Source organism: Octopus bimaculoides, chromosome 1 (genome assembly GCF_046866305.1).
Source record: "Octopus bimaculoides isolate indiv1 chromosome 1, ASM4686630v1, whole genome shotgun sequence".
Taxonomy (NCBI): Eukaryota; Metazoa; Mollusca; class Cephalopoda; order Octopoda; family Octopodidae; genus Octopus; species Octopus bimaculoides.
In genome coordinates this window covers 40,780,688-40,793,187 of record NC_142928.1, presented here as the reverse complement: position 1 = coordinate 40,793,187, position 12,500 = coordinate 40,780,688, and the positions used below count along the sequence as shown (strand labels likewise).

At 35.0% G+C, this 12,500-nt stretch overlaps 1 protein-coding gene and 1 long non-coding RNA gene across 4 annotated transcripts in view; one reads left to right on the top strand and one right to left on the bottom strand.

Annotated features, from left to right (window-relative positions):
* LOC106871151 (solute carrier family 12 member 4) overlaps positions 1–12,500 on the bottom strand; it is a 189,380-nt gene that overhangs the window by 158,853 nt on the left and 18,027 nt on the right. The gene's annotated exons all lie outside the window — the stretch shown is intronic.
* LOC149137530 (uncharacterized) overlaps positions 11,276–12,500 on the top strand; it is a 58,931-nt gene continuing 57,706 nt past the window's right edge. The window contains exon 1 of the long non-coding RNA XR_016241407.1: positions 11,276–12,500. This exon is cut by the window's right edge and continues 108 nt beyond it. This is a non-coding gene — a long non-coding RNA (uncharacterized LOC149137530).

The following is a 12,500-nucleotide window of genomic DNA, read 5'->3' as shown; positions in this document are numbered from 1 at the left end:
TTCTTTCAAGCCTACACATGTTCCCAGCTGTCACAGCCCATGCTTCATTGCTGTGTAACATAACTATTCACACACAGGCCTCATACAATCTGCCTCTCACTTTGAGGGAGAGGCACGAACTCTCTGAACTTTGTCCAACCTAATCTTATTCTCACAACTATACTCTTGGAGCATCCACTTCCAATATTAACCTCGTCACCTAGATAACGGAAGCTGTCTACTACCTCTAGCTTACCCCACTAGTAGTTGATGGAGTCTGTTTTCTGTACATTTTTGGTGAGTATTGTAACTGTGCATTTTCCACACACAAAAGCTATTTTCCATGTTAACCTTCCTCTGATATTGCTGCACCTCTTATGTGTAAATAGCTTACAACAGGTAGATCTTATGGAGTTTCTACTTACTTTTCTACAGATTGAGTAGGGCCATCTACCTGAAGGGATTTGTGTTTTGTCTGCCTTCCTACTTACTAAGACATTGGTTTTTGCTAGGTTATATATATATATATATATATATATATATATACATAGGGAGAGGGAGAGGGAGAGAGAGATTGTGTGTGTATATATATATATATATTTAGAATGCTTGTGTGTGTCTATGTTTTATATATATATATAAGTAGAGCGAGAGAGAGAGAGAGAGAGAGAGAGAGAGAGAGAGAGAGAGAGAGAGAGCAGTGTTTGTTCTCATGTTAAGTTATATAAAAACAATTTAACATTAAACTAAAACTAAATATTTACTCACTACTTTTTACTAGAATACTAGTTTATCCAACTTTTACAAGGAAAAGGTTGATACTGGCTTTGGAGTAACTTGCACACTTTCATTATCACACACACACACACACAAATGTATTTTTATACAACAAATTACCAGTGCACTCAGTAATTTTGTATAACAGAACACAAACAATGTAAACAGTATGAAATAAAAAACAAATCATGCAATGTACATATGCATACACACACACATACATATACTCACACTTACATAAACATACACGCACACAATGACTGACACAGATAGATATCTCATTGTTAAATCATACACATTCATATTTGATCAGCTGCCACAGCTGCTCATAATAGTATACAATGTGAGAGAGAAGCAAATGTACTATAAATTATGTACAAGATGCAATGGATTTCACTATGCATATGTGTGTGTGTTTATGAAGGGCCATTCTATATCATAGTCCACCCACGTCTGCCATATTCTTCTATGGTTTCTTTGTCTGGTTTTTGTAACATGTTAGGTGAAAAGATATTACTATCCCTAAACAAAGGGACATCGAAAGTGATCCCTCATAATCCCCTTATAAGGTAGTGTAACTGATTCTGAAGAAGACAAAGAGTGAGAGAAAGTTTGACTGCAATACTTGACTGGTATTTATTTATTGAATAATGAATGAAAGCAAAGTTGACCTTGATGAGATCTGAATGCAGAATGCAAAGAGGCTGATATTTTTCTGAAGCTCAAAGGATTCATTTAACCACCCACTCTGTATATACTATAATCATTATTTAGTTTCAAATTTTGGCACAAGGCCATCAGGTTTGAGGGAAGTGGGTAAGTTGATTGAATCAATCCCAGAGTTCAACTGGTACTTATTTTATCAGCCCTGAAAGGATGAAAGGAAAAGTCGACCCTGGTGGAATTTGAACTTGGAAAGTAAATATGGACAAAATGCTGCTAAGTATTTCTTACCAGTATGCTAATGGTTCTGCCAGTTCATTGCCTTTACTATCATTACCATTTAACACCTATTTTCTATCCTGGCACGGGTTTGATAGCTTGATAGGGTCCATCAAGCAGCAAAACTGTATCAGGCCCCATTGTTGGCTTTGGCATAATTTCTAGGCGCACACACACATTAAGTTCCACTTAAATTAGTTGATACTTTAATTTGATATTTCAAAATTAAAATTTGAATTTGAAATAATAGTAGAGTGCAGTTTCGAAAAGTTGTGTTATCCATGTCTTGTAACTGAATCAGGCACCTGTGAACTGAGATTGATATAATCAATTATACCATTGAAAGTCGTGTTCCAGTATTTCTACAATGAAACCAGTAAAAGAATTAATAAAATTTAAAATGACACTATGAAAGTTCTCCAAGAAGACTGTTCTAGATACAATAAAAATCTAAGCCTTCTGCACTCCTTGGATATGATGTGTCTAAGACCATGTGATCTTTTGCTCCTAAATATTCATGTTATAAAACATGATTTAAGATCAATTCCAGTCATAATCAACCTATATTTTCTTTACCAAGCACGGTGTGTCTAAGATCCTAAGATCACATTAACTATTGTGTTCTTTATGTTTGAAGACAGTAGATTGTGATTTGATGAGCTGCTACTTTACCAAGTCAAAACACAGTAACTACATTTGCTGGATTAACTTTTCTGCAAGGTTAAAGATGACTTCTCTCTTAAATATCTTAAATCAAAATTAAATTAATTAAAAGTAAGAAATTTTATGGTAAATTATCTTTGTGAACTTACAAAAAATTTCCAACTCAAAATAGAGTGTATGTCATAAAAGTAATATTAGCTCTAGTTCTTCAGACCTCTGGTCAGCTATTACAATACTGGAATTCTGCCACAGCATCACTTTATCTAACATAGACAGGTGTCAGTCACTAGACAGCATGTGATAAGAATCTAATTGATTTTTTTTTTTTTTGTTATCTCTCGGCAAAGTACCATTTAATCTAGTGGAGTTCTCTCTGTTACAAGCATTCAGATCAGGTTTCTGGTTAAATGATAACAAGATCTCGAATGCAACTGTCCTCTGCCAGTCATGGAGACCTTGTGAAAATGTTATGGATGCTGTCTTTCCTTATCTAAATCATAAAAAAAAAACACAAGAACTTGTACTTGAATGTCAAAGTACGTTGCATGCTTGCCCCCTTATCCAAAATAGCCACTCTGTACACTTTGCAGAGTTCATGCTCCACCACTGAAGGAGCTAAGTCTGTTAGATTTGTAGCAAGAGGAAATAGAAAGTCATATTCTTTCTTTTTGTTACAGTGTTAGAGGCATGAATGAAGTGAAATTGTTCTAACTGGGAATGGAGTCAGAGTCAAAGCATCACAATGCACAGCACATTAAATACTTTGAGTATTGACACTGTTATAGAGAAGAGAAAATGGACTGGTGCATCATTCATACTTTTCCTGAGTAACATCAGTTGAGTAACTGACTTAAAATGATCTTACTGAAGAAAAACAGGTCATAATGATTTGTCTGACACAATACCCTTACCATCACTTCTTCCTCATTAAATATCCAAATATTGATTTCTTGCACAAGCAAAATGCCATTTATTTATGAGTAAGGTGGCGGGTGGATTTGATAAAATTGACCATAGCAAATTGCTGATACTTATTTTGTCACATCTGGGAGAGATGATATTCGATATGTGTGTGTTGTGACTTCTTCACTTTTGATTCTATTCCCAATTATAACAGTTTCACTTCATTCATACCACTAACACTGTAGCAAAGACAAGGAATATATCTTTCTATTTCCTCTTACTATAAGAAATCTAGGAATTTAGCCCCTTCAGTGGCAGAACACGAACTCTGCAAAGTGTGCAGATTGCACAAGGTGGTCACTTCAGATGAGGAGAAAAGTGTATACCATTCTTTGGCATTCAAGTATAAGTTCTTTCCATTTTTTTTCCCACGGTTTAAACGAGGAAGGCCGGCATCAGTAACCTTTCCACAGAGTCTTGAAGACTGGCAGAGGACAGTTATCTAAATCTAAGCAGACTAAATACTTTAAGGCCTTTTGTGCAGTGCACTATAGTTTCTGTCAACTTAATATATACAGTCCAGTTTAACATCACCCTTACAAATATTTAGTAGGAAAACGTCCTTGGCTGCCTCTGACAGAGTTCACATAGCAGCAATCATTCAAAGCAGATGCCCAGTCTCTTTCTCGCTTTCCCTACCCCACACATTTTTCGTGAGGATACTGACATTGAGATGTTAAAGCTGGCTATCAGCCACCGTTATTCATTTATCTGGAGGGTGCCGACAATGGTCGGAATCATAGTTTCTCCTAAGATTAAATTATGTAATTTTAAAAAAATGCTTTGTAGTAGAAGATTTTCTTACTTTCTTCATACGTACAAACCTGAAGCACGTTGTCAAGAATTCTCTGCACTACTTGAAAATTCTATAGTTAAATTCAGTCACGTAGTTAAGAGACTACTATACAGATAAGTGCTCTGGCATATGCAGGTTGATGCTTCAATCTTCCCAAAACGATACGCAGTGTTACACGTGTGCGTGCGCGTGTATGTATATATGCATGTATGTGTATGTATATGCGTCAACTTAGTACACCCTGTCTTTTTTTAACCTCATCTTCGTGTATTTCATATTTTTTAATACCATATATACATATATGTACGGTATATACATATACATATATATATATATATATATATATATATATATATACATATATACACACACACACATATATACATACTAGACTATGGATAATCAATTTAGAAGATATAAGATATGAAGTAATTTTCTCTTCTTACAGCAACAGAGAACAGACAACGGCAACAACTACTTTATTTCACTATCTCAGCGTATATCAAAAATGACCACATCAAATTCTATTATCATATGGATAATATCGAAGAAATCAAAAAAGTCATGTCTAAATTTGATTTACATAGATCAATAACAACAAAACATTATTAACAGTAAAGATAAAAAAAATTTTTTTCCTGCATTACTAATAATTTTATTTTAAATTCCACCAACCACACACACTAACTTTAGCTTCTGCAGTCTATAAAATAAATAACACAACCACCCCTCCGACCACCATGTTTCTCCACTATTCGCACTTGGTATAGAAAAAAAAATCACGGCTTCTTTCTTTCCAGTCTTTCTCATTCCTAGTCAAAATCATTATTTACAATACTAGAGTGGGTGTGGTATCGTTGAGAACTAGTTTAAGAAAAGTGTTTGAAGATTATAGTAAAAAATGGAGCATTTTCTGTTCAAAAGAAGAAAAAAATCTTCTCAGTGATACGAAAGGGATTTGTAGTAATTCATATATTTACACTCTATGTTGCACATTAAGAACGAAGTCTCCCATCCAGCTTAAATACTCTCTTCCTCACAGGCACACATTCTCTCTCCTGTAAACATAACATATACATACACTAACTCAGAGGCAACGTTAAGTCATTACGTGGTCTTCTGATCTGCTAGAAATAGCTGCCAAATCTCCTTATATTGTCCTGAAAATGGATTTATTGAATAACATCATAGCTGATAGACTGTAACCGAAAAATACAGAAAATATCAGGATTTTTTTTTCTTTTTTATTAGGAGTATGTTTCAGCAGAGCTGACCGGGGACTAAACAACAACAGCATTAAGTCAATAGAAAGCTCTTATAAAACGCAAGCCCGTAGTGAAAGTACACTGAGTCACCCGGCAACGTGAATCTTAAACAAAGATATTTATCACGAATAGACCTAGTTATTGGTATATAATTTGTACCCCACCTACCAGAGGTGGGGGAACCTCTTCTCATAATAATTAACCGGTATAATAGGAGTGACTCCGTGGAGATTAAATCCTGTTCCATTTTATTATTTTATGAATTTCGTATCATTTTGTGGGGGCGAAGCAGAAGAATTTTGAAATGTCACACCCATCAAAATACGAAATTATGAGCGTATCTAATATGCTGGGGCTTCTAACTGTTCGCTTCAACTAAATACCACCAGAAATTTATAACTATCTATCTATCTATCTAGATAGATAGATATGTGGGCATCTATGTACGTATATATGTTGATCTTTCTCTCATGTATAGATATTATTCATACATCCATGCTTTTGGATGTACAAAAGAAAGAGTACGCAATATGCAGTACACACACACACAGACAGAATGAGAGCGTGCGAAATACAGTGAAAGAGATGACGTAAAAGAGCGCAATACTGTATGGGTGTAATATATATTGGGTAGTAGAAGTGTGAGGGTTAAGTAAACACTCGCTTGTTCATATAATTTGTCATTCGTACACGTGGATACTTCCTAAAGTTAAGTGCAAGTAATGCATTTTATATACTTTTGTAGTACCATGTCTTCCTGCTCCAACTTGATTATAAAGACACTCATTTGGTGGTCTAAGTTTTCCGTAAATCAGAAAAATAAAAAAAACTGACCTTCGTCTATTAGGTGGGTATATCATTTACCCAACATTATAAATACTGGGATCTTTTTTAAAACGGGGGGGCCACATTTTTCATTAACGAAACACTTTGAAACTTGGAACACTGGTAGAATGTGTCATATAAAACATCTTTTTCTCTTAGTCTTCTTAAAAAAAATAGAAATCCATAAATTATTCCATGTTAAAGTTGTCGAATTTCTCTAATTTCAACCAATCACTGACGTCCATTCAGCCGATATACATTAAGTGCCGACTACATAAACAAACGATTCTGAAACAATTAACCCTAACTCTAACCCTAACCCTAGGGTTAGGGTTAGGGTTAAAGCAAATTTAAAATGAAAAAAGCAAATAAAACGAAGGTATGGAGATTAAATACGCTTTACATCGCTTAATCAGCCAAAGGAGTAAATCTAAACAACTGAATACTTGTCAGTGATTGGTTGAAATTATCGAAATAAGACAATTTTTTACATGAAATAAATTCGAATACAAAAATATTTTTCTGTTCTATAACACAAAATAGATAAGTATACGAAGTTTGAAAGTCTTTCCGTACCAAAAACACTACGTAAAACATTAATGAAAAATGTGGCCCCCGTTTTAAAAAAGATCCAAATACTGTTATAAAATTAAATAATAAAACTCTATTAAAATTTTAAATCATGACTAAATATCTTGGGTTTTATGGGAGCTTTTGAAAAGAATAGCGGGTTTTAAATGTAACTTAAGTGTATTTACTTCCCAGTGGAGAACAGCTATGTGATATGCAATAGTTTATCGCCCGTAACTTAGCGGTTCGGTAAAAGTAACGACGGAATGAGTATCAGACTTAAAGAAAAATATTATAAGCACTGGAATCGATTCCTTTAACTAAAATTCTTCAAGGCGGTGCCCCAACATGGCAGTAGTCTACTGACTAAAACTGTGGTTCTCAAGTGGAGTCCATATAAGATTCTTGGGGGTTCACACAACCAAAATAGTAAGTTGGAGATCCACGATAGTATTTTACGGGCCCCTGAGAAAATTCTGCTTTAAATATATGCATTGGTGTATATGGCAAGAAACAACTAGGTCTCTTTCTCTAACATTTTACATAGTTCAGCCTATAAAAGTTAATGTGTGAAAAACAGAATAGGAATTTTGAAAAAAAGTATCTATAAAACTAGTTTTTAAACATCGAATGGCTATGGGAGTCCACCAAAACAAAATAGTAAAAAATGGTTGAGAACCCCTGAATTAAAACAAGTAAAAAAATATGATATAACGATTAGTGGTTGTAACGAGAGAGACAAGCTTTTGTTAAATAAATAGAGCGTAATAGATTATTTCTTTCTCGCCCTCAAAAGAAATTCCATTTCTATGTGTGGGAATATTAAACCATTCTTAATTATGTTTTTGCATTCAGGACTCGGAATCAAAACAAACTTAAATAATTGATGTTTATCACCGGCTAGGGTTGAGCTAAGAAGATTTAATCCAGGATTAACCAAAGTATGTCTAATTTAAATTAATAATGAAAATTGTAAATTATTTGGTCGCTATTTCAAGCATCTCCAACCACCTTAATGAGGCTGCTACGTTGAAGCAATGTTAAAGTGTTAAAAGACACAGCTGAATAATTTTAGGAAAATTTTCTCATACCGAAATTATCGGCGTAAATCAAATAACAGTCATTTCTTAGTCATTCGATTAAATCTGAGCTTGTTAGCGGTTAGAAATTGACATTGTTTATGTTAGTGCATTTTAGAAGTTGAAATACGTCCCCCTAATATAGATTATTTTATTTTATGAAAATGAACACCCCATCACATACAAACACGAACATTTGTTTACTTTTATAAATTTAAAGAATGAATTATGTTGGGGTCGTGGTGAGATCAAGCAGTAAAATAATTAAAATGAGTAAATGAAGTTACTGGAGATGCGAAACAAAAAAAAAACAACAACTTGTGAGTGCTTAATTAAAGGGGAGAGAGGGGGGGAGAAGGGGGAGGGTAAGGCGAGACAAATCAATGGGCAAAGGCTGCTACATTTGAAAACATTATGTTCTCGGCAAATAGATGAAACGGTAAAGTTTACTTGAGATCTTAACCAATTCGATTCCTAGATAAGAATCAGAATGTACGAAATATTTTTCAACGTAAAGATATGTTAGAAAAAAAAAAGCAAACAAAACGAAACAAAAAAAAAAAGAAAACAGTACAAATGGACATTTATGGAGTTATTTAATGATTATATTAAAAAATGGAGGAAGTTTGTATTAGCAAGAAGGTTAATGGAGATATCTGTATGGTTTCGACATCATAAATACACAATCACTGCTCATATCGAGGAAAAGGAAACAATCTTATACCTCGGTATCTTTGGTCTTGGATGACGAATAAAACTATCAGTCACAGTAAATGCTAAGCTTTACTATGATCCTAAACAAATAATAATAGCTACAGCGGCACGCCACAAAACTAGTTTTCCCCCTTCAAAGCCAGAGTATCGATCATTTACTTTCTACAAAGACTCTCACTGGAGGATTGCTCCATATCTGTCAAACTACGAACTCTGGCTTACAGCCCCTGCATCTATCTAATCACTACAGCCTGTTTTCTCTGAACTCCCAGCTTCATGTATCCCTCCTTTATTTCACCCTCAGAAGTAAGCCACCCACTGTTTTCCAACAGTTGTCAACATACAGACGTTCAAACTGAACATATATACCTGATTATGACAAAAAGAGAAAATACAATTTCGATTAAGATCAAAACTGGTTCCTGAACTTAATTACCATAAATGTATGTAATTGCACCACCATCATAGGTATTTCGAGGAACAAGGTTAAATTGAATCATTAGTGTTTAATGTTGCTGTTAATTAGTTGTTGAATAAAATTATGGAAATCGTAAGCAAAAATAACTCCGATATCAAAATTATTAATTAACGCTAATAATTATAATTGTTTCAAATTTTGGTACAAGGCTTGCAATTTTGAAGGGAGGTAGAAGTCAAATTATATCAACCCCAGAGCTCAACTGGTGCTTGTTTTATCGACCACGTAAGAATGAACTCAGAATGCCGCTAAGCATTTTGTCCGATGCAGTTAACGGTTCTGCCAGCTCGCTACTCTAATGATAGCAGATTAATCACAACAGACCTAGCGAGTATGTTCATTAAAAATAAACAGCAATCAAGACAAGTTACTAGTGGAAAGAACACACAAGTTTTTACTGAAACGTGTTCTTTGAGTGTATCGCAATACATGTGTGAATGTAACTGTGTGTGTGTGTGTGTGTGTGTCAGAGGGAGATATAGACAGAGAGAGTAAGTGTTCTTTTGAAGTCTCTAACGACAACCTGTCAAGTTACTGGGAGCTACATTCCTAAATATGAATGTGACTATACGGTTCTTTACATTAACAAATCGAACTAGTGAAAACGAGAGTGAAATGTAAGAGAGAAAAGGTACAAGATAAAATTTCTTCATAACGAAGCCAAAAAGCATAAAAACAGCAGGCAGAAAATAGAGTCTAAAAGAAAACATCAAATATCTCCTTTTATAATTCAGAAGAAACTCAAAGAATTATTCAAGAAATTACCAAATGTTCCCCAAACTAAGCAATCTGGTTGGCTAAAAAACACTGAAACAGTTATATGACAGCTTATGTTACATTGCAGTTGAGCCGTGTGTATGCAAATTTGCAACGAGTCAGAGAAACCAATGTTTGTGGTTGTTCAGTAGAGCTAGCGTCTGCAACAAATCTCTCGCTGACACGAATTTAATCGGTCTCTTTGAAAGGAATCTTGCAAGAATGATTTACATACGGATTTTTGCAGTATAAGCTGGACTATCACTTATGTCTTTACGTCTATTCAATTACCACGACAAAGAAGATCTGGTTTGAGAATTCCTAATCATTGTAGCATTAGTTTCTTTCTCTTCACTAGCTAATTCGCTTACGAAAGGGACGAAACATTGCAAGCCCCTGTTTTTTTTTTTTTTTATATATAATCTCATTAAGCTCTACGCTAAGAAAAAAAATTATAGATAAACCTTTAAAAAGAGAGAGAAAACAGAAAAACGAATGATACCGCTTCATATTGATTAAAACGAATACAAAAAAAAAACGAAATTCCTTCTCAGCCTTGCTGTTTAATTTGATCGTTAATAGCAAGACAACAACAAAAAAAAAAACATCTACTGCATCAATGATATTTGTGTGACAGGTATCCCCAGTAGAGCTGAGAGTAGGCTCACAGGGAATCTCAGGTCAATTACTCGGATACTGTCATGGTATGTCATAAGTCAAAGCAGCCTGTATGTGAGGGGTGGTGGTGTTTATTTGACTTCTTAAAAATAGCAGCTAACTCTCCCTGAAATCTTTTCTCAACGTCTTAAACAAATAAGTACAACTTCGCTACTATCTTAGATCCCTTAAAAGAGAAGATAGTTACGGTTGGAGTACTGGTTGACCATAAGTTTGCAAAATCAATATTGACTTGCGGCGCGAACGACAGAATTTTCCCCTTTGTTGTCTTTCACGAATAAAATATAGCCTCTTTAAGCCAAATTAGGTAAATAGATCATTAGGATAATTAGACAAATTGGTAAATTAGGTAAATAGATAATTAAACAAATAATGAATCAATTTGGTATTTTTTCAACCAGTATCTAAAAATCATTAAGGAGTCCCTTTGCCAACTCACATTTATATTTTCCTGACCCTTATTGCGTTAATAATATATTATCGTTAGCAGAAAATACATGTTAAAAATAGATCCCTATACAATACAGGTACAATGACTAGATTCACAACTCATGCATGACGTGAAACACGCACACGCGCTCAAGCAAGCAATACCATAAAGCATCTCTTAAGTCTTGTTAAATGCTCCTTGATAAATATAATTCATCCCCTTGTTAAAACCCGCAAACTATTTAGTTATTATCTCTTTGCCCCTTCTCTGTTTCTACCTTTTCGGAAACTAGAAAACTAATTTGAGACGTTCACGTTATATATTTTTTCAAGGATATCAGCGACATAAATAAAATCTAAAGTTGCTCCGGAGCCGGCTTGTTGTTAATGATGGTTTATATATTGTTATTTAGCAACAATGCAGCCCTAGTCAAACAGGCCACAAACCGAAGATGTTCCATCCGTGACCATCTCGTCTTTCTTTGCGTTTCAGTGACATTGTCCAATATATGCTTTATATAAGACAGTAGGGCGATCCTTCGGTAGATAGCCGACAGTAGGGTAAGATTTGCTTTCAATTGGCTCGTGATATATTATATAAGATAGGAGAGTGAAGTTATTTTTACACAGGAAGGAAACAGGAAATTGCGGCATTCATTCCTTTTCCGAAGGTGAGAGGCATGAAAGAAACAGTGGAAACCGTTTTCGATTTGGACGAGGTTTGAATTGAGAAGCACTTTCTTTTTCAAGTGTTTCCTCATTGCATCCTGACTTCGCTATTGTACTATTTTAAGCATAACACGCACAAATAAAAAAAAAACAGCATTTTATTAAAGAATTGGAAATAAAAAATAAAACTAAAAAAGAAACCAAAAAAATAAAACTTTCACACAAAGGAAGCTGACGTAATTTTTCTGAAAGGAAAACGACAATGTGTGTACTGTGCGTGTGAGAAAGAAAGGGCTGTGATAACTACGTAATAATAGTTTTATTTATTACATGTTTTCTATTCGACCTGCTTGCGCAACTGATTTGCTGGAAATTAGCTATCTGCAAGACATAGGCAGGTTAGTTAGATACAATTTATAGAAAATAACGATGGCGCACCCACTTAACATACACAAACACTACACGTGCGCATACACATCTTGAAAATGTGTACACACTGCGGCGAAGATAAAGAATATGTACACCGGGTGGTGTGCGTATTCTTTATCTCCGGTCACACTGCTTCCTATTTGTCTGTTCCTCTCTGTCTGTCTCTCTCTCTCTCTCTCTCTCTCTCACTTTATATATACTCTTTACTCTTTTACTTGTTTCAGTCTTTTGACTGTGGCCATGCTGGAGCACCGCCTTTAGTCGAGCAAATCGACCCCAGGACTTATTCTTTGGAAGCCAAGTACTTATTCTATCGGTCTCTTTTGCCGAACTGCTAAGCTACGGGGACGTAAACACACCAGCATCGGTTGTCAAGCGATATTGGGGGGGGGGGGACAAACACAGACACACAAACATATACACACATACGACGGGCTTCTTTCAGTTTCCGTCTACCAAATCCACTCACAAGGCTTTGGTCGGCCCGA